This window comes from Ceratotherium simum, chromosome 21 (genome assembly GCF_057802395.1).
Source record: "Ceratotherium simum simum isolate JZ-2026a chromosome 21, ASM5780239v1, whole genome shotgun sequence".
Classification (NCBI taxonomy): Eukaryota; Metazoa; Chordata; class Mammalia; order Perissodactyla; family Rhinocerotidae; genus Ceratotherium; species Ceratotherium simum.
This window is the reverse complement of record NC_141920.1, coordinates 36,897,053-36,919,034: the sequence shown is the minus strand read 5'-3', so window position 1 is coordinate 36,919,034 and position 21,982 is coordinate 36,897,053. Positions and strand designations below refer to the sequence as shown.

The 21,982-nt window shown below is 37.2% G+C and overlaps 1 protein-coding gene across 1 annotated transcript in view; it reads left to right on the top strand.

Moving 5' to 3' along the window:
* The window catches only part of PAK5 (p21 (RAC1) activated kinase 5), a 299,091-nt gene that overhangs the window by 92,815 nt on the left and 184,294 nt on the right, over positions 1 to 21,982 (top strand). The window contains exon 2 of the mRNA XM_014790078.2: positions 20,849 to 20,996. The gene's annotated coding sequence lies outside the window, so the exon portion shown is untranslated. The remainder of the gene's footprint in view (positions 1 to 20,848; positions 20,997 to 21,982) is intronic.

Genomic DNA, 21,982 nt, shown 5'->3' with positions numbered 1-21,982 from the left:
TCTATCAGTTATTGAGATAGCATTGAGTCTTCAACCGTAATTGTAGATTTTTCTATTTCTCCTTGCAGTTCTATCAGCTTTTGCTTCATATATTTTGAAACTGTTCTTAGGTGTACAAACATCTAGGATTGTTAGGTCTTGATGAATTTCCCACTTTATTTTCATGAAATGATCAATTTTATTCTTGGTAACATTCCTTGCTCTGAAATCTACTTTATATGATATTAATATAGCACTCTAGCTTTCCTTTGATTAGCATATCTTTTTCCATTCTTTACGTTCAAGTTATTTGTATACTTATCTATAAAATATGTTTCTTGTAGGCAGCACATAGTCGAGTCTTGCTTTTTTATCCAATCTGACATTTCTGTCTAATGGAGTATTTAGACCACATTTACATTTAATGTGATTATTGATATGGTTAAGTTTTAAGTCTGTTGTCTCTTGCTATTTCTTTTCTATTTGTCCCATCAGGGTTTGGGGATGCTTTTTTGTTTTTATTTTTTTTGTTGTTTTTTTGGTCTCAAAATATCTTTATTTCATCTTCAATTTTGTCATATTTTTGGCTATAGAATTCTAGATTGCCAGTTTTTTTCTTTTAATACTTTAAAGATTTTACTCCACTGTCTTCTTGTTTGCATTGTTTCTGATGAGAAATCTGATGTCATACTTTTCTTTGTTTCTCTGTACAGTAATGTCTTTTTGCCCAGTGGCTTCTAAGATTTTCTCTTTATCACATTTTTGAGCAATATAATTATGATGTGTCTTGACAGGTTTCTTCATATTTTTTGTGTTTCAGGTTCATTGAGCTTGTTAAATATAGGTTTCATCACATTTGGAAAATTTTGAGCCATTATATCTTCAAATATTTTTTCTGCCCCATTTCTCTGTATCATCTCCATTGGAGAATCCACTTACATTAGGCCATTTGAAGTTCTTCTGCAGTCACTGATACGCTGTTCATTTATTTTATATCCTTTCTCTATGTGTTTCATTTTAAATAGTTTCTATTGCTATGTCTCCAAATTCACTAATCTTTCATTCTGCATTATCTAATCTGATAATTTCATCTAGTATATATTTTCAGCTCACACATATTCTTTATCCTTATTATTTTGTATATGATTGATTTTGGTCTTTTTCAAGCATATGGAATACAATTATAATCACTGTTTTAAAGTGCTTATCTGCTAATTCTAATATCTGTATCAGTTGTGGATTGGTTTTTATTAAAGAATATTTATTTTCTCTTTTTTGGTCGTATTTTTCTGTTTCTTTGCATGCCTGGTAACTGTGGATCAGATGCCAGATATTGTGAGTTTGTTCTTTTTGGATGCTGGGTATTTTAGTATTACTATAAACATTCTTGAGCTTTGTTCTGTGACACAGTTAAATTATTTGGAAACAGTTTGCTTTTGGGGGGTTTTGCTTTAAAATTTGTTGGGTGCAACTGGAGCAGTGCTCCATCTATGGCTAATAACTGACTACTGAAGCAAGATCTTCCTGAGTACTTGACCCATTGGGTGTCCCATGAATCCTCAGGCTTTCCAGTCTGGCTGAAGGAAATAGGAACTATTGCTGGTCCTGTGTGAAGGCTGGCCATTGTTATCTCTAAATATTTTGGGTGATTCTTTTCCTAGCCTCAGGTAATTTCCTCACATGCTTGTACTGATCAGTACTCAGCTGAATACAGGAGGGAGATATTCTACAGATCTCTGGAGTCCTCCCCCCTACCCCACTCCTTCCCTTCTCACTCTTCTTTCTCTCTCTCTCTCTCTCTCTCCAGCTCTATCCTTTCTGATACTCCATCCTGAAAACTCCAGTTGCTTTGGTCTCTCTGGTCTCTCAGCTCAATCTGCACAACTCAGGAGGTCTGCTGGTCCTCTCCTGGGTTCCCCCTCCCTGCACCACAGCCTGGAAACTCACTCTTGGGCCTTAGTTTTCTTATGTGAAGAAATTCAAAGTATCTAGAACTGATTGGTAGGGTTGTTTTGAAGAATGAGATCATATCTGTAAAGCACAGAGGTAACAGGTACTCAAAAAATATAAATTCCTTTTCCTTTGTATAGTATTATATATTACATATACTTTCCTCAAGAAGAATTTTGAGAAATGGCAGTTCACTCACCACTCCTGAGTCAGCTGATGGGGAAGCCCATTTCTCCCATTCATTGTTCCACAGCTCTTGGATCCTATAACATTCTCTCTTACCAGCTTGCTGCCCCCAGGCTACTTAGCTCTACTCTTTCTTCACTTCTACAAAACACTTCTAGTGCTAAGGGGAGTACTTGCTAGTAGACTTTACTAAAGAGTCACGGAGAGAAGTTATAGCAGACAATGAGAGAGAACTTTAAATTCAATGTTAGTTATTAATATTTCTAGATGCATCAGACATTCTCAGCCACAAGGAAATTCTCACTGTGTGCTTACATTGTTGGCCTCAACTTTGCCAGGTCCTAGGATTGCTCTCCCACTCCCTGCCCTCTATTTGTGTTTGTGCCTCTGTGTCTGTCAGTCCATCCTTGTCTCTCTTCCTTTGCTTTCTCTTTGTACCTTTCTGTTTATGTCTTTCTCTTTTGTCTCTCCTATCCCCCACCGCTATTCTCTGTTAGTCTGCGGTCTCTGTTTGTCTCTCTTCTTCTTTCATCCTTCTCTCTCTGATCTATCCAGTTGCCCACTCCCTGGTCCCAAGTTCCTTTTACTCTTCCATGGAGGCCAAACTGTTTCTCTACCTGTCCCAACTACCCCTTTGGCCTACTTTTGCATACACAGACATTCAGTATAGTGCTTCTGCTTATAGGGGAGGAAGACTATCCTCTACCCACTCTGGGTCCTTTCTGGCTGGGCTACAAATTAAATTGTATAAGAGACCAAATAGCAGGAGAAAATCAAACACAGCTTTATAATATGCATGCATGAGAGAGACCCAGAAAAAGATGAGTAACTCAACAAAATGGCAGAAGTTCTCATCTTCAATACTATCTTCAGCTAAAGACAAAGAAGGATGTGGGGGTTAAGGGAGTCAGCCATGGGAGATTACCAGAACAGCACAGTAAACAAGAGTGAGGTTATTATGCAGATTTAAGGCCTCGCCTTCTGCATTGACAAGTTTCTAGAGATGAGGTCATCCCCCCCCTTCCCAGTACAGAGCGGGAGATACCTTTACAAATGGAGATTTCTCTTACAAATGTAAATGTTTGGTAAACAGAACTTTGATAAGAATGGGCTTAGCAAGGACCCTCCCAGTCTATCCATACCCAGAGTTATCTATGGTGACGGGCCTCTTATCTTAAATTCTTTTAGGCGCTTTGGGGGAAGGTCAAATGTCCTTCATCATTCTTCTGAGCCTTTATTGTCTTCAGCTGGAAATAATCCGCATACCCGAGTGGCACATCTTAGGGCTGCCTGCCCTGAACCCCATCATGCTCAACAAAGATCCAAAAATTTCTCCAGATTTCTGTCCTTCCTAATACAAAAAGCTGTTATAAGCTTTGCAATTACAGCTTTTCTTTTAGCATATCTGAGGTCAACTTCGTAGGCAGGGTGCCCACAGTAGTGTTAAAGGGAGACATTCCCCTATTACTTTAGAATATCTAATATAAGCTTCCTAAAGTTACCTTTTTCTCCATGGTGGTCTTTGGAAGAATTTCCATTTTTGTTAAAAGGAGAACCATCCCCATGTAAATGACTCTACCTTAGTAAGCCATTCAAAATTTGTTTGTTAAAAACCAGTATGGGAACTCTGGGTGCAGATTATTCTCTTTTGGCCTCTTTTACCACAGTGGAATGCTTTTGAGCAGGAGGATCAGTTCTGATGAAGTGGGTGGGAAACTTGCTGAATTCTTGCCAGTCTTGCAAACCGTTCATCATGTCAATAACTAAGATTGGCAATGTTGTGTTCTCCATCTCAATATCAATGCCCATTGCCTTCAGAGCATTGATCCCAGTATAAATATATATTTATTTGTTTAATTGATTGCAAACTATCTTTGTTACTAAACTCTTGCTTCTGTGAGGCCAAAGGATCATGTCTGATTCAAGCACAATTCATCATCCCATCATCCCATCATCCCATCCCATGAACCCGATGTCTGCTCCTTTAAGTGCTTGATAAGTGTTTATTGTTGAATCCAGTTCGGAGAAAATAAAGTTCTTCCAGGCACAGAGTAAAGCCAAGTGAGGTACAACCAAAAGATTACATTTATCAGCCAGTACCAACATTATTAGTAAGAAGGTGATAGAAGACCATGTCTCCTCCAGATTATTCTGCTGTTCTAGGGTTGTAAATAAGCAAAGCTGATAATTTTGTGTCTCTATGCAAGCACCATCTCTTCTTAAATCAGAGAGCGTTACAAAGCTTTGAGCTAACTGGGAGAGAGTGTGTTCAGACAAAGGTCTTATTATGTGGGTGTGGGTGTTGAGGGTGTGGTTGAGGGTGACGGAATGGGAGGAGGAAGACAGGAGAAAACACATTGACAGATGAGCCTCAGATTGGAGTGCCCTTGAACTCTCTGTAACCCTTGGGTAGACAACTGTGTAGGAGAGGGGAAGTGTGTGGGTACTTATGTACCAAGTGGGATTATATGATCTATTGGAGGAAGCAGATCTACAAGAGAGCCCACATGAGTTTATTGTATCACAAAGACCTAGCAGTAATTATGCTAGTATGAGCATGGAAGGATGGAGACTAAAATGTCAGCAGTGTCTTGGGTGCTGGGATTCTCAGTGATTTTTTTTTTTCTACTTTGTGCTTTTATGTTTTTCCAATTTTTCTACAATGAACACCTCACAATATATAATCAGAGTTTTTTAAATATATAACTTCTGCCATTTATAATTGGTGCAAGTTATTTTTTTTTACAATCTCATGGAATGCAAATTAAAATCTACCCTAAGAAGCACACTTTCTGAGTGTTGGAGTTATCAGGTAATTTGACAGCCTTGAGTCTTGCAATGTTTTATTGACGTTAGAGTATATAAGCTATTGAAAAATAAATATTTTTACTTAAAAAACTTGTAGAAAAATATTTTTACATTTTCTGCACAGCACTAATTTTTGTCTAGAGGTTTTATGGCTTATTAACATGCAACCTGACTTCTATACCTTCTGTTTCATCTAATGAATCTATAGATCTTTTTAATGAACTCATTTGACTATGGAGAAAATCCTTGCATGTCAATTTTTAATGTAAATGAATTCCGTTCTAAAGACTAATAATTGCATTGGAAGCTGATTATAAAATTGTGCTATTAATTTTGACATTTTATATTCACTTCAGACTTCCTATATTATTATGTTTTATTATCCATGTTGGGGAATATAAATAAATGTGTTTCATTATTTCCTTGGGATGTTTAACGAAAGCTTAATGGTTTTTATTTTGGCATACTTTAATGTCCCAATAATTCCTCTAACTGCAAAATATCTGAGTTATAAGTGAGACAATTTCCAAGGATAGACTTCCTCTACACTGCAGTCTCTGCTTTAAAACAGGAATGTTTAAATACTAAAAAACCCAACTAGTTGGTTTCAACTTTTGTATTGCTAGTATAATTTCTGTTAAATTATCCTTGGAAAATTTATTAGTCCATTATATTTGAAATCTCATCCTTTTCTTCTCTAGTTTTCTGCTGTCATCCTTTTCTCATCTAGTTCTTCTCTAGTTACTGTCACTCCTAAGATCTTTAAATCATCACAATAAATCATTGCATTGCCTAATATGGGAGCCAAATGTGGCTATTGAGAACTTGAAATGTGGCTACTCCAAATTGAGATGTGCTGTAAGTGTAAAATACACATTGGATTTCAAAGATCTATTATGAAAAAATGAATGAAAATATCTCATTGCTACATGTTTCAATGATGATATTTTGGCTATATTGGCTTAAATAAAATGCATTATTAAAATTTTCCCTCTTTTTTATCTTTTTAATGCAGATATTAGAAAATTTAAAATTACATTTGTGATTGATATTTGTGGTTCACGTTATATTTCTGTTGGGCAGTGCTGCTTTAGAGCTTGCCTCTTCGCCAAGATGTTCTACCAAAATTTGTTGGTGAATGAAGCCCTTAGTCCTTGCATATAACATCAAGACTTGGCAGAAGAGTACCCACCCAAGCTCTCTGCCATTTTGTCAGTGTCCACTGGACCTCATTGAGGTGCTTCCTGCTGTGTATTGCAGCACAGGAATTTTCCCTGTTCTGACCTTTGGGTTTTGTTTTCAAGGAACATTTCCTATTAACCATTGACTACATGAATCCCAGTCATTTCTCATTGGATGAGGCCAAGTCCCTATACAATAAATCAAGGGTTAGCACAGAAAACCAGCTGACAGGAATTTGAACTCAGCAATCAAGAACTAAAAGAAAAAGACAATCACTTGCTTTGGCTCTCAGGGTTGCTGGTGTCTGCAATTTACTGTGGGTGTGGTGTGTATTCATTCCAACAGAGTCAGCTGCCATGTCAGAACACACCCACATTGTTATGTCTTTTCCAGATTTTTGTTAAGAACTTTTACATTTTCCAAAATACTTTCAGAGTCTAAGATTCTCTTAAGCATGCACATATTGTTACTTTTTCTTGTTAAAGGCTTGTGATACAGAATGAAATGATAAATACCTAAATTCAAAGCATGGGCTTGACAGTCTTGAGTTTCTTACGTAACAGACGTATTGTTAAGAAGTAGAAGTCTCCATAGGGGAAGTGTCTGTTTTTAAAATTTTTCTCTGAAAACAGTGATACGATGCCAGTTACAAATTGAAATATCCTTTTTTATGGTAATTTATTGATGAAAGCTGCCATTGAGGGTTTTTCGTGATAATTAAATTTATGTAAAATGCGTGGCAGATAGTGAACATTAACTCGAAAAGATATCTGCACCCCAGTGTTCATTGCAGCATTATTTACAACAGCCAAGATACGGAAACAATCTAAGTGTCCATCGATGGATGACTGGCTAAAGATTATGTGTGGGGGGATGTATCTACACACACACAAGGGAACACTACTCTGCCATAAAAAAAGAATGAAATCTTGCCATTTGTAACAACATGGATGGATGGTGATGGTATTATGCTAAATGAAATAGTTTTAAAATAGTACATATAAAAGGATCAAATTGAGTTGTACTGCTTTTTATTAGAGATATAAACTATTAATTGCTCTTGTGTATTTTAATTGATAGGTTGTCGCTTCTTATATATTTTTAATATTTACTATATTAATAATTATTTTGTCTGCTATGGTATATGTGTAACTAATTATCTTACACGTGCTTTATTATGACTACTTTGAGGAAAATGTGGTTAGCATTTGTTTGAAACCAGATTCTCTTGATATACAGCCATATGTATGTATGTTAAAGGAAATGATAGCATGGATTTCCTTTTTTTTTCTAATAATGTTTGAAGCTAGATTTATACTGCTCTTTTTTAAGAGAAATGTATCACCTCTAAAGGGATTTCATCAAACTTCAGCAGCACTTAACAATATAGGGAGGCTAGCATGAACTTAATAAGCTTAAAATGCTCTCAAGAACATCATTTCAGTTATTTCTTTGGTCTCCCACAGGTGTTTCCACTGTCCTGAGCCACAGGCTTCCAGCTCAGATGGTTTAGGTATGGTGTGAGTTTACAAAGCAAAAGATATGATTTTCCTTTAACATGCTCCCTTTAAAAAAATCCACCAAGTTAAATGAGCCTCAAAGCACAAAGTGAGACCGAAAGGTCATCTTTCTTCCTTTTTTAAAAAAATGTGGCTATAGAATAGAAGTCATACATTCAAGTGCTACAGGGGCAAAGCAGGTGACATAAATGGGTGACACATGATGAGTGGGGATTATGGAAAAGCAGACAGCTCGTGCCTTTTATATATCACTTAGGAATTCTATTTGGTATCAAGTAAGAGGGACTTAAAATAGGAGTGTTTTAGGCAAGATGGGTTTTTTTTCTCTTTCTTATAAAAGGTGACTTTAGGCAAAATCTCTCAGGCCACAGTGGTGACTCCATGGTCATGAGAGATGCAGGATCTTTATCAGGCGGTTAATGCCGCCTAGCGGACCACTCCAAACTCAGTGTTGTAAAACAAGAATGTACTATTGCTCATAAGTCTACAAATCATCTAGGAGAATTTTCTGTTCTTGGCTGGTGTTTTGCCTGCATCTGCAGTCAGCCTTGGGTTGAGTAAGCAGCTCTGTTGATCTTGGCTGGCTTCTCTCATATATCTGGAGGACTGGCTAGAGCTGGGTTAGCATGTCCTCAGCTAGGACAAATGGATCCCACTCCACATGACATCTCATCATTCTCGAGCATGAGATACTTCACATATGAGTGGAAGATTTCCGAGAGAGAGTAGAATCACTCAGGTCCTATTGAGGTCTAGGTTCAGAGCTGATAGTCTATCACTTCTGCCACATTCTCTTGGCCAAATCAAGTCATAGGGCCAGCCCAGATTAAATGGGTTAGGAAACACATTGTACCTCTTGATGGGAGATGTTGCAAAGGGCGTAAATACAAAAGTGCATGAGAAATTAGGCCACAGTAAATCTACCCCAAGCTTCTTCTATCTTTGGGCTCTACCTGAAGTGAGGATGGATGCATGGCCTCTGTTCTCACCTCATGGTGTAAGATAACTGCTGTAACTCCAGCCATCACATTGAATTTTCTAGGCAAGAAGCAGTAGGAAGGGGAAAGGACAAAAAGGGCTCATGCCAGCCTTCTGACCTGTCTAATGAGCTTTCTTTAAAGTCTCACCAAAACACCTGTGCTTATACATCATTGATCACCACTGGCTATGAGAGAGGTTAGGAAGTATGGTCCTTTATCTGATACCTCGTGTCCAAACAAAATCAGAGTTCTGATGCTGTGGAAGTCAATATTGAGTCAATAACCAGCAGTATCAGACACATTAGCCACAGGTCCAAACTTTCATTTAACTTTGATTGTTGGGCAGTGTTATCAAACTTCTTGATTTTTTAAGAAACCCCACAAAGACAAAAATGTTATGTGAAATCTCCTGTATTTTATATGTTAGCACCTAATTCAAATATTTTTAATTTTTATTTTGAAATAATTTTAGACTTACAGAGAAGTTGCAAAAATAGTACAAAGAGAGCCAGTCCTGATGGCCTAGTGGTTAAAGTTCTACACTCTCCACTTTGGAGGCCCGGGTTCGCTTCCTGGTCATGGAACCACACCACCTGTCAGTCAGTTCTGTGGCGGCAGCTCACATAGAAGAACTAGAAGGACTTACAACTAGGATATACAACCATTCTTGGGACTTTGGGGAGAAGAAAAAAAATAGTACAAAGAGTTTTCATATACTCTTCATTCCTAATGTTAACATTTTACAAACTGTTACAGTACAATTATCAAAGATAGGAATTTAAAAATGGTACAAGGGGCCGGCCCCATGGCATAGTGGCTAAGTTTGGTGTGCTCTGCTTTGGTGGCCTGGGTTCGTGGGTTTGGATCCCAGGCACAGACCTACACCATTTGTCAGCCATGCTGTGGCAGTGACCCAAATACAAAATAGAGGAAGATTGGCACAGATGTTAGCTCAGGGCTAATCTTCCTCAGCAACAAAAAAAGGTACAAGACTATAAATCAGGAGTTAGCAAGCTTTTTCTGTAAAGGGTCAGATAATAACTATTTTAGGTGTCTGTCACTACTGCTTAACTCTGCCGTTATAGCACAAAAACAGTCATAGACAATATGTAAATAAATGAGAGTATCTGCATTCCAATAAAACTTTATTTACGAAAACAGGTTGCAGACCAGATTTGGCCCATGGGCTATAGTTTGCCAGCTCCTACTATAACCTAAGCCACAGACCTCATTTGATTTCATCAGTTTTCCCATTAATGTCCTTTTTCTGTTCAATCCAAGATCCCAAATTACATTTGGTTGTCATGTCTCCTTAGTCTCCTTCAGTCTGAGACAGTTACTCATTCTTTCCTTATCTTTTATGAACTTGATGCTTTTGAAGTATACTAGCCAGTTATTTTGTAGAGTATCTCTTCATTTGGATGTGTCTGATGGCTTGTCATGATTAGATTGAGGTTATGCATAAACACAGATGTATGTATATGCATGAGTTAGTATACGTACGTATACTTTCTAAATCTGTCCACTGAGAGAGCCTAAAATCAATGACACCCCAGTAGCAAAGAGCACACCTAGCACCCAGATCTTGATTTCTAAACACCTTTCTCCAATGAAGGGAACCAGAGCTCTTTGGAGAAGTAGTTAATTCCATGGCTGGGGCAGGGAAAACATGAGAATTGCCCAGAATATTTGTGTTATCAGAAAGTAAGGTAGCATTCAAAAAAGAACAAGAACATGTCAAAAGGACACATGAACCAATCTGAAGAGTTACAAATGGCTGAAACTGGGACAACTTGAGCAACCAAATATATAATGAGAGTTTTGGATTATAACCTACAGAATTAAATAAACATCCCCTGGTACATGCTGATATAAATAAATAATTGAATACATAAATGGGGTGAAGGGACAGTTCTCCTTTATAGAAGAATTCCAATTAATAAGTGGAATTAAATAAATTCCACTGAAAGAATGAGAGGAAATAGAAAATTACCATTAGGCAAATGCCACAGTAATAATTGTTGCAGACACAGTCCACTGACAGATGCTAAAGTTAGTGGGCTAAAGTTGTGGAGAACAGGACATTTCCAGTGTCTCGAAAGTATCACCTCCGAGATATTTACTAATGACAAAGGGGGAAAATAGTAACATTATACTACGGGTAGATACCACGTTAACCAAGTGATCAGGTTAACACCACCAGTAACAGGACTTATCAACATCATGAACCCCCTATTTCAAACATTTTAAACATCAATTTGGTTAAATAGTGAGATTTTTGCCCTTGTGTCCTCAGTTTGCAACCTCTACCATAGAGCTCACCTTTGATAATATTTGATTTGCCACAGCTTTGTTATTACTTAAAAAAATTAAAAATTAAAAAATGAATACATTGTGGTTTTTTGCCTCTTAGAAAACAATATATTTTCTTGCTAACCAAAAAGGTTGAAGAATGACTCAATCACAGTAGGTTAAATGAAGTGTACGTGTGTTTGGTGTTAACTGTATTCAAATCATAGAGTTGGTAGAATTTCTAGAAATAAAACAAAGTAAGTACACTAGATTTAGTAAGTACACTAGATTCAAAAAAAAAAAAAAATCAAGAAGACTCTAAATGGGTACGTCTTTGGGCCAGTCATTCCACGCTTATAACTTATACTTTCTCTATTCCATTGAATTAAACATATCCCAGGGCACCTCTTTAGTTTCTAGCACGTTTAGCTCATCGTTCTGTTTTGGGCACTAACACTTTGAAGTACTTGACAAAAATCCTTGTGCTTTTTCCCTTTCAGCCATATAATTAAAGTTCTATCACATTTTTCTTTGCTTAAAAAAATGCCTGTGCTCCATGTTGTCATGCATTTCGTTACCATCCGTTTCACTTAGAATCACTTACCCTTATCGGGATTTCAGTTTCTTGAAACATACTACCCAGTCGAAGATGAGTTCCAGAAGTGACATTGCTGTGTGTAGCCATCACAAAGAGAGAGTTGCCGAGGCTGCTGCTTTTTGGCTGTGTCGTTTCTAAGTTGATTGAACTGTAGCCATGCTTTGGATATACATTTTAGCTCGTTCTTTAAATTTGAACTTCTGAGCAATCATATTGGGAAAAGTAGCCAATGGCCCAGCAAACAAGATCCATAAACCTAAAGATCTGTGAGTTTAGAAAGTGTGCCTGTGGATACAAAGGTAGGAGTGTGAATATTTAGAGTGAGGTAATAATTCATAACAAATTACAAAATTAAAAAGCTGACAATGTAAACATCACAAAATCAGAAACACAGTATGTTTTTATTAATAGACTGCCTACCCTACCTCTTCAGTACTTGGACACGTATACATTTTGGCTAAAGATGCTTTGATTATCTCTTTACCTTTAAATATGAAAGGTATTTTGAAACATTCTTCTATGGAGAGAAGAGAAACATAATACAGGCTTTCATTTAAGATGTCTGATGGAAATTTATTTTTTATTACTGACATTTAGAGAAGTTTATTTTGGTATAACATCTTGTTATCAGTAATGGCATGTAAACTTTTTTAGAATTATCAAATTTTGGAAAACCTCTATCACATCTCTTGAATTTATGAGTCCTAAGCTTTCAGTGCATTTGAAGTTTGCTTGTACAATGACTAATCTTAATACTCTTTAAGTTGATGAACCACATGACCAGTGACTTATCAGTGTCTTCCTTGTTATAATTATGATGAGGTTTATGTTATCTTCACAATCTTCATTTATGTCAGATCAGGAAGAATATAAATATTTCCCTGTGTTCATATGATTCACTCCTCTTTGTTAATTAAATTATCAAACAAGAACAAATCTGTTACTTCTATTCACAATTCTATTCACAATTTCCCTCCTAATGAATGCTTTGGGTGTGGTCTCGAAATTATTTTGGTACAAGAGGCTTCATCGATGTCAGAATGACTTTCATTGATTTAATCATTTTAATTGTTTCTGTTTCATATTCCATTAATTTTTTCTTAGTTTTTCCTTCATTCTTTAATAAATAAATATAAAGATGACATAAAAAAGTACTCTTTTTATACAGTCAAAGCAAGGAGATTTAATTTCTCGCTTGTTTTAATACCTTCAAAACAACTTTCCATATTGGAGCTAAATGGTATGTTCAAACCTTATTGATTTTCTAAACAAAATTTTTTTAATTAATTAATTTATTTTAATTTATTTTTTATTGTGGTAACATTGGCTTATAAATTATATAAATTTTGGATGTACATCATATTTTGATTTCTGTATAGATTACATCATGGTCACCACCCAAAGACTAATTACAACCCATCACCATACACATGTGCCTAATCACCCCTTTCAATCTACTCCCTCCTCCCTTCCCCTCAGGTAACCACCAATCCAATCTCTGTCTCTATGTGTTTGTTGTTTTTATCTTCTATTTATGAATGAGATCATACGGTATTTGACTTTCTCCCTGTTACTTATTTCACTTAGTATAATACCCTTAAGATCCATCCATGTTGTCACAAATGGCCAGATTTCATCCTTTTTTATGGCTGAGTAGTATTCAGCCATATTCATTCATTGTGTTCATTCATTCATTCATTCAGCCAGTATTCATTGTGTGTATATACCACATCTTCTTTATCCATTCATTCCTTGATGGGCACCTAGGTTGCTTCCAAGTCTTGGCTATTGTGAATAATGCTGCAGTGAACATAGGGGTGCATATATCTTTATGCATTCATGTTTTCACATTCCCTGGATGAATACCCAGCAGTGGAATAGCTGGATCATATGGTAGTTCTACTCTTTAATTTTCTGAGGAATCTCCATTGGGTTGTTAGTTCTTTTGTTGTGAAGATGTATGAGTTCTTTATATATTTTGGAGGTTAACTCCTTATCAGATGTATGGTTTGCAAATATCTTCTCCCAATTGTTAGGTTTTCTTTTCGTTTTGTTGATGGTTTCTTTTGCTGTGCAGAAGCTTTTTAATTTGATGGGTCCCATTTGTTTGTTTTTTCTATTGTTTCCATTGCCCTTTCAGATATAGTACTTGAAAATATGCTGCTAAGACTGATGCCGAAGAGTGTACTGCCTATGCTTTCTTCTAGAAGTTTCATGGTTTCAGGTCTTACGTTCAAATCTTCAATCCATTTTGAGTTAATTTTTGTGTATGGTGTAAGATAGTGGTCTGCTTTCATTCTTTTGCATGTGGCTATCCAGTTTTCCCAACACCATTTATTGAAGAGCCTTTCCTTTCTCCGTTGTATGTTCTTGGCTCCCTTGTTGAAAATTAGCTGTCCATAGATGTGTGGGTTTATTTCCGGGCTTTCGATTCTATTCCATTGATCTGTGTGTCTGTTTTTGTTCCAGTACCATGCTGTTTTGGTTCCTATAGCTTTGTAGTATATTTTGAAATCAGGGAGTGTGATACCTCCAGCTTTGTTCTTTTTTCTCAGGATTCCTTTGGCTATTCGGAGTCTTTTGTTGTTCCATATAAATTTTAGGATTCTTTGTTCTATTTCTGTGAAAAATGTTATTGGAACTTTGATAGGGATTTCAATGAATCTGTAGATTGCTTTAGGAAGTATGGACATCTTAACTATGTTAATTCTTCCACTCCAAGAGCACGACATATCTTTCCATTTCTTTGTGTCTTCTATTTCATTCAACAATTATAGTTTTCGGTCTACAGGTCTTGCACCTCTTTGGGTAAGTTCTTTGAAAATACATTTTAGCATACTTACTGTGTTGATGTACCCATGTTGTAAAGTTCAAGAAACTTTAAAACTTTATAAAAGGCAGACTTCCTCCATGCATATATAGCTGGAACTGCAGGGCACACTTACATTGCAATATGCCCTCAGGTCCTGCATCTTTGTACCATGATGCTGGGTCAGTCAGTACATGCAAGTGTTGGAGAATACCTGAAAGCCATTGCTATGTTGGGATGACTAGCAAAGACTTAACTGTAATGGAAATTTACTGCAACACACATAACTATATCCCATGAATTACAAACAAAATGCATTCCCAATGCAAGTTCTCCCTTAGCTAGAGCCCCAAAGTAACTGTAGCCACCCCAACTCCATGCAACATGTAGAGAAGTGTGATGTAGGAAGCTGGAATGCAAAGAAATAGAAATCTTAACCAGTTGCTGTTAAAATATCTTACTTTTGCATATTTTGCAAAAATATATGACCATGTGAACATATTGCTAGAGTCTTTCCCAGGGCCTTGATGTTCATGAACAAGTGATTGGCCATGAGCCTTTGGTTTCATTGGCTTCATGATACATTTATCTCTTTCCATATTGTGCAGGAAAGATATCAGAAGCAAAGTCAATGAGGACATTGGTGATAAATGAGTAGCTGAGTGTTGCCAATTCGAAGCAATCCTGAAATGCCCTGAAATCTTACATTTGAGAGAAGTTTCTCAAATTTGACAGTACTCCTTAGAAATATACTCCAGTACCAAAAACTTTAATAAACTTTCTTACACTATAAATTAAAAAAATGTTTTCAGTCAACTGGGCTGGGCCATTCTTGGAATGGGCCTGTACAAGTGAGAGAGCCTGGGTTTTGTGGTTCATTCATTTATTTATGATTCCGTTTCTGTTACTAATTTCTTACTACATTCTATTTGTAACACACAACCAGCCTAGACTGTGAGAACAGTAAGTAGGATCAGCATTCTGTCACCCACAGTCTTTAGGATTGCCTTGCATGAGGTGCCACTGCATTCCTCATATTTGGGTGAAGAGCGAATTTCCTGTATCAGGCATTTATTGCCATGAAAATGCTGTGTAACAAGCAGCCACGTGATTATTTATACATTTAAGTTCACAACTCTGCAGGGTTCAGCTGATCTAGGCTGGGCTTGCTTAAGCATCTTCAGTCACCTACGGGTTGACTAGATGGCTCTGCTGACTTGGCTGGGCTTATACCTATTTGTCAAGTGGCTGTTGACTTATCTAGGATGCCTTTGGCTGAGTGACCAGGCCACGCTGTTTCTCTGCTTGTCTCTCTCATTCTGCATCAGCTGGCCTCAATGTGTTTTCATAATAGTGTCAGACAGGCAAGAAAAATCAGAAACGCACAAGCACTTGAAAGTATAGGGAAGCTGCTAATGTCCCATTGGCCAAATCAAGTCACGTAGCCAGATCAGCATTCTGTCTAAAAATTTGCTTGGTAAAAAGCATGGATACAGTGAAAGATGAAGAATTTGGGCCATTTTTTGCAATCAGTGTATCACAGTGACCAGAACTGAACCTTTGATTTTCCTGACCTGCACACTTGCTATGGTCTGTTGTGTACTCCCCACCCCCGAAAAAGCATATGTTGAGATTCTAACCCCAGAAGGTGGTAGTGTTAGTAAGTGAGGCTTTGGGGGAGGTGATTAGGTCGTGAGGGTGGAGCTGTCATGAATGGGATTTGTGTGCTTCTAAAAGAGGTCCCACAGGGGCCCGCCCGGTGGCGCAAGCGGTTAAGTGCGCACGCGCGGCGGCTGGGGTTCTCCGGTCCGGATCCCGGGCACACACTGACGCCCGGCTTGGCAAGCCATGCTGTGGCGGCGTCCCATATAAAGTAGAGGAAGATGGGCACAGATGTTAGCCCAGGGCCCATGTTCCTCAGCAAAAAGAGGAGGATTGACAGATGTTAGCTCAGGGCTGATCTCCTCACAAAGATAGGTAGGTAGGTAGGTAGGTAGATAGATAGATAGATAGATAGATAGATAGATAGAGATAGATAGATTAGATACATAGATAGATAGATAGATAGATAGAGATAGATAGATTAGATAGATAGATAGATAGATAGATAGATAGATAGATAGATAGATAGTCCCACAGAGTTCCCCAGCCCCTTCTGCCACGTGAGGATGCATCCCAGAAGCAAGCCCTCACCCGACCATGTTGACACCCCGATCTTGGACTTCCAGCCTCCAGAACTGTGAGAAATAAACTTCTGTTGTTCATGAGCTACCCAGTCTCTGGTACTTTGTGATAGCAGCCGGAATAAACTAAAGCAAACCTCTCTTCGAGGTGAAAAGAGCCTTAACGTGGGAATATTATGTATAGTTCACAGTCCTGAAAAGCTCAGTCCTTCTGGTCTTAGGGGAAATGTCTCATAGATAGAGGCCAGACATTCAAGCAGGATATTTTCCTGTAGAAAAAGGTTGAGATTGTTTTTAAAAACCGGGTTTTGTTGTTACCTGAAAAGAAAAACAAAATAGTGCTCAATCCACGTTTGAGGAAATCCAAAGACAACAAATAGTTCTGTGGGCTCTCGAAGTTTCCCTAGAGAAGATTCAGTGCAGTCGACAAATGCATATATAATTACGGCCAAAATACAGTCCCATATGTCACAGTTACCTTGCTTTGAATCAAAGAAAATCCGTTTTTGAGCGGATCGGGTTTTCTACTCGCCCGAAGTTATTTATTCAAATTTTCAGTGTTTCTATTGTGTTGTTTTCTCCCATGGAAGCAGAATGCATCTTATTCCAGCAGAGAGGAAAGAGGAAGGGGGGCTGAGCTCTGGCTATCAATATTTTATTATACAGAGAGACAAAGATCACAGAGGGGCAGATGAGGAGCAGGAAACAAATGTGATGTTGTTTTCAGTTCCTTGGAGGAGGTTTGTATTAAACTGTCTCTGCCAGCTTGTTTTCTGCTTGGCTTTTACACTGTCAGACCTGGTAATGAAACCCTTTTGTGTATCTAGAGTTTACCTATTAGATGAGCACAGCATCTAGCTGAAAGTATAGAATTATCCACATTATAAAGTATATACAGAGAGAAAGCTAAAGGGCACAGTGGCGAAGATATATTTTCAAGAAGAGTGATCCATATTCATTTCTTGTGGAGAAGTTCTATTTTAGTTAAAAGAAATAAGTTAAAAAATAAATTGTGTTACGTTTTCTCCATACAATCCATTTTTTTCTCCTTTTACCCCAATGCCTCAGAGTTGTTGGAAGACCTTGACCTGATGAGATTTAGCATCTTTCATGACTTCATAACCCATTGGAGTTCATTTGGCCAGAACTCAATATTAATGAGGCCAAGGTGATAGCCTGTTCTCCTTGAGAGAGAGAAAAAGTCCTGTTTTTCTAACATAATAGCACAGACCACGTATCAAACCTACCATTCACATATTTGCATCTCTCGGTATAAGGGGAAGTAGATAAAAAGGCGAATAATGCAACAAACATTATAAGATTGCAGGGCTGATGGGACCCGTTTCATCCTGGGTCTAAAGCACCTTAAAATGTATCTACTTAAGTGCTCTCGTCCTTGAATGTGTGGAGGAAAAAAAAAAAGTGTGCAGTTGATGGTAAATCTTTGTTCAGTTTTACATAAAATAGAATCTTGAGTTTTTTAGTAATTTGCCAGTGAGCCCAATAGTATATTCATATCTCAGAGTCAAGTGCCATTTCTAATGAAGTTTTTGGTTTTTTTCTTTGACCTGATGGTCAAGGTGCCCAATATTGAGGGGCCAATTTATCAGAGAATCTATGAAAATGAAATGGACAAAATGGCATAGACCTATGTGTTGAAAACTTAGTTATGCTTCTTTGGCGGGTATATCTCTATTTTTATAGCACACACACACATCACGGCCATAGAGATGCTTATTTTTCTGGTAAAAAATATTTCTGTGGGTGAACTATAGCTTTTTTTTTTCCCCCCAAATTATTCACAGGTGAGAGGTCACTACTTTTTGGTTTTAAGGGCTAAATTCAATTATCTAAAATGCTGCTTGGGTTGGTTTTATACTTAAAAACAAGAACTAATATGTTTTAATATTCACCGTTGGCTAGGTACTTTACATAGGCCACTTTTACTTTATCCTGAGGACCACTCTATGTTATAGAAAATGGTGTTCATCTCCATTTTTCAGATGAATAAATAAACTTGAGGAATAACGATTTGGCCCAAATTGTGCAGCTAGTACAAGGTGGAGCTACCTCTGCCTATTCCAAAGCCAACCCCTTCCTCTTGAAGGTTGAAAACACAAATATTAAATTTAATTGGCATCAGTACCTCATGTTAAGGTGTACATTATCACCAGATTCAGAATGGGATAGCTGTTAGCTGAACATACTCTACTGAATATTCAGATTGCTTTTTCTAGGTCGATAGTGGCAGTATGGCTTTATCAGAGATATATAGATAAAGGTTTCTTGGTGGCATATTTAAAGAGAAAGAAATTTGAGAGGAGAGTTTTAGTGGTGATCTAGGCATGTAGTAAAGTAAGTTTATGGCATCTGATTTTTTAAAAATTAATTTGGTTATTTGCAATATAAATAGAAAACTTAACGTAATGCTAATTCTTATGAAATAAACTCTAAGTGAATATTGGTTAATTATATAGAAAATGTAATATAATGGTACTAATAAGGTATAAAATAAATAAGATCATTTAATTCATTTTATTTTTCTGGACCAAGGTATTACCTTTGTAAAATATGTTGAATTATTGTTATGCAGTAGACCCATATGGTTATATCCATGCTGAATTGCATTTCCTGACGAGGTGACTTACCTTTTGATACTCTGAAATATATGAAGAGTATCTCAAGACTTTAAAAGGAACTTATATCTACTTATATGTTAGCTGATTTTGAACTAAATCAAAAGCACATAAGAACTGCGCTTTCGGAAGCATCCTTCTAGGATTTCTTGTTCCCTATGCAAGTCATTGCTAATTTGCAAGTCCTACTGACCTTAGCAATGATAATTTAAAACATAGGGCATGGTTTTAAGCTGATTTTTACCAACAGATCACCTTCTATGAACTACAAATGAATCAAGGTTAAATTTAACCAGTGTAAAATATTGAGAAGTAAACTTAATTGGAAAATCTTTGCAACAGCTTTTAAACTGATATATTCTTAAAGAAGTCTTAAATGTTTTTCACATGCACTGGAAAGTAGATACAGTGTGTAATACCTCCATTTTTTTGTGTCACAAAGTACTGGCATTTTTACAGAAAATACAAGTCTGCTAAGTATGTACATTGTGTACCTATAGTTAACTGATGCATATAATGAAATAAAAGTAGGTATTTCTTTTTATCCAAGGAGAAAAATAGAGCTGTATTCTGGGAGCAGTTGGAGTTGTCCCATAATGAATAAGGTGGACTATCAACCTATAATTATTTTCAGAGAAATTTTCTTTAGACTTGTCTGAAAATTATATGAGCAATGATTAATATCAGGCAGAAGAAAAGAACTGGGATCTGGAATTTGTCTTTTTAATAGGATGGGAGAGAATAACTACTTTTGGTTCCTGGATCTTTCATGAAGCATATGAAATCTGTATTTAGTCCCTTTCTGCCCTATCAATAGTATTTATTATTTACTCATTTAAATAGCAATGCTGTGCTGAACCATAAGCAAGCTTAGGAACTTATAGATCCACATATAACTTTGATTCAGCCAGTGTGTATACAGTCAGTCCTCATTATGCATGGGTTCTGTATTTGCAAATTCACTTTCTCATGTTTTCTGCATTTCTGTGCTTTTTTTTTTTTTTTTTTCCTGTTTGAAATAGTCCTCCAGCATAGTGCTGAAGTGCTGTCTAGTGTTCCTTAGTGCAAGAAGGCTGTGACATGCCTTATGGAAAAAATACATGTGTTAGGTAAGCTTTGTTCAGGCGTGAGTTGTAATGCTGTTGGCTGTGAGTTGCATGTTAGTGAATCGACAATATATATTAGATAAGGTGTCTTTAAACAGAAACACACATAAAAACAAGGTTATATGTTGGTTGATCGATGAAAATGTTGGGGCTAGAGACTAGCGTAAACCTAATCCTGTATTTCCCCTAGGAGCAGTGATTCGGCATTCACTAATTCAGTGTTTGTGGTAACTTCATAGAACAACCCCTGCAAATAATGAGAATCAATTGTCCTAAAGATGTATAGTTACTGGGCTAGAACTCAGAGAGTCAGGGACCAAAGGCACCATTTCTGTCCCAGTAGGGCTCACCATCTATCTAAGAGATGGCCTCACAGTGGAATGATTAGAGAAAGTGCTGTGACAGATGCAGGCAAGGTGCTAAGGGGTGCCTGACACTGCCTGGAGGTTTCCAGGTAATAATATACAGACCAGTAGCTGCATGCGTGAGAAAATGTAACAGTAAAGAAAGGATGGACAGTATGTAGGAGAAATGAAAGTAAATGAGATTATATGTTGATTTTTAAACAGAGCATGATGTTGGTGGGATTCTGACTCATGTCGGTACCATGTTGTTACAGAAATACACTGTGGCAGAATGCTTCCACCTCTTGCCAAAATGAACACCGAGGGAAAATGAAGAACACTGAAGAACTCCAACGAAAAGTTGCAGGACAGAAATAGCCACACTCCTCTGGAGTCTAATTCATCTACAGCCATCATAAAAAGGTAGGGGAATAAATAACATGGTTTTGCCCTTTAAATTTTATTTTAAATTATGCAATAGTAAAACACAAAAGGACCTTTTTTATTCAACACACATTTGTTGGGTGACTTCTACGTGCTTGCAAACTGTTCTAGGCACTAGGGATATGAAAGTGAGCAAAAAAGGCAAGTGTGTGGCCTTGAAGGAGCTGACATTCTAGTGGGAGGAGATAAGTAAATAAATGCAGAAGAAACTGGTAGCCATTAATAATGTTTATGAACATGGTAAACAGGCTAATGAGATAAAGGGTGATTGAGGGGATGCTTTAGTTTGAATGTCACATCAGACCACTCAGAGAATTTTGAGCTGAGAGTGGAATGATGGAAAAGAGCCAGCTGAGTGAAGGTTTGAAGCTAGGGTCTGCATGTGCCGCGAAGCAGGATCCAGACAGATATGTTCAAGCCTGGGAAAGCAGGTCTGCATTGCTTTGGGAGGGCATTTGGAGAAGCTTGATGTAGGAGAGGAATTTGGAGAGCCTTTTGACATGGCAAGGTATCTTGATTTTACTCCAATGAAGACAGAAGCCATCGGAGAGTAATTAGCAGAGGAGTGAATTTATATTTTAAATTTTCCTGCTTTATTATAGCTCAGTAATAGTGGAAAACAGGGTGCTGTCACCTAGGCAAGAGATGATGGTAAGTTGGCTTCCGGACATGGCATTGGGAATAGATGGATTTAAAATATATTTTGGATCTGCTTCAGCTAGATTAAATGAGATGACCACCAATGCTCTTTATGAATCCCCCAAAATAATTCTAATTTCCATAAGAAAGATAATGCTGTTCATTTGTGTTTTAACATACAATAGTCAAGTGGTAATTTATTTTGCTGTTTCAATGAACAGCTTATGAGGTATATGTTTGTGTTTTCTGAAACTTAGAGGGGTTTGATATCAAATTGTGAAAAGAAAATTCTGCCCTGAAATCTCATGTTCTAGGCAGGTTATCTT